Source organism: Mastomys coucha, unplaced genomic scaffold, assembly GCF_008632895.1.
Source record: "Mastomys coucha isolate ucsf_1 unplaced genomic scaffold, UCSF_Mcou_1 pScaffold21, whole genome shotgun sequence".
In the NCBI taxonomy this organism is placed as follows: Eukaryota; Metazoa; Chordata; class Mammalia; order Rodentia; family Muridae; genus Mastomys; species Mastomys coucha.
Window position 1 is genome coordinate 92,840,153 of NW_022196904.1, and position 1,700 is coordinate 92,841,852.

Genomic DNA, 1,700 nt, shown 5'->3' on the forward strand with positions numbered 1-1,700 from the left:
TCTCTCTCTCTCTCTCTCTCATGTGTGTGTGTGTGTGTGTGTGTGTGCAAATATGACATAAAAGTTGAGAGAGAGATAAAATAAAGCAATAGGTATGAACAGAGAAGCACAACAATGTAATGACACAGAGAAAAGACAACCATATGCTTTCTCCCATGTAAAATATGTATATACATGTGAGACTCACAGAGTAGAAAAGGACAGGGCAGTGTATGGCAATTAATTCTTTGTGAATGTCATGGTTCTCTACTGTTCTCTGCCATCCCCAGTGATTATTGGCTTACCACAGACTATCCAGGTTGTATTTAACTACAGTACCATCAAACATTCTACTTATGAGGGCGCATCCAAGGTATTCAAAAGAAATTACTGTGGAAATTTAGGTATATCATATTGTTAGATACAGTGTCTCTCTTCTCAGAGAGATACCTCCCAATTGTTCATAAAGGATTTGGAAATCAAACATTGAGCCAGAACTCTTGACATTGTATGCTCTTCTCCATGGAGCTTGTCACTTTTAGTGCTTTTCATTGAGCTGTGTAATCTCATAAACATGAATATTTCAAAATAAAATATATTCCTCTATGCACTATTTGCACTGAGCAATCAAAGTGAACAGAAGTATAAAAACAGGGGGTAAGATTATATATGTTTATAAAGAAAATGTTTGTCTAGTGTCTAGAAAAAGGAAAGAGATGTCCAGCCTCTATCAAACTCTATTCAAGAGTGCCTGGGAGCCAGGCAGTAGTCATGCTCCCTAGTGCTCCAGAGGCAGAGAACCAGAGGATCTCTGTTCAAAGCCAGCCAGACTCAAAGAGCCACTGTGCTGTGCTCATTTCCTGGTTCAGTGAACAATCTTGTTCTTGCACAGTACTAGGGTACAGAGGAACAAACATGGTTTATTTCAGATTTCTTTCTTTTACATTTTACAAATTACTAGCCACACCTTTAATTAGCATGTTTTTCTTTTCTTTTCTTTTCTTTTTTTAGATAATAGCATGATTATCTTAGCATATTTTCTAACTTGATAAATAATAATAATGAATCTATAACTGTGGGTTGTAAAAACTTAGCACTAGGAGAGCTTCACAAACCTTAGCTATGGCCTCTTGTCTTTTAGTTTGTGGTATATGAGCATTCTTACTCCTTACTGTTATCTTGGTCATTCTCACTGATGTCTACAACTTCTGTATAATTTTCTTTTTTATGAATATTTCAGTCCTAAGTATTTACCTATATATTTATGTAGCATTAGTTCTTGAGTTTTAAATTATATTGACTTAGAAAAAACTTGTAAATATTTTAATGTTTTTTTCTACAATAACCATATTCCTGCAGGGTAGCTTGTCACCTGGGATGTTGGCCTTGAACTCATGACCAATACTGCCCCAGCCTTCCAAGCTACTGGGACTACAGGCATGTGCTACCACGCCCAGCCTAATCTTTTTTTCTAATTGAAAGAAATTTATTTATGTTTTAATTTTTTCTTTCCTATTTTCCCCAATTTTATGTTGTTGTTGCTGCTGCTGTAGCTGCTGTATAAATTCTTAAGTGAGTTTTCCAAGAGTTGTAAGTTTGGCATGTATGGATCTATTAGGAGGCATGAGGTGGTAACACTACATAATTATCTGGAATAATTAAACATATCCATAATTTTTACTCATACAACATTCCAAAAATTAAGACCCAGATTTAAAGAC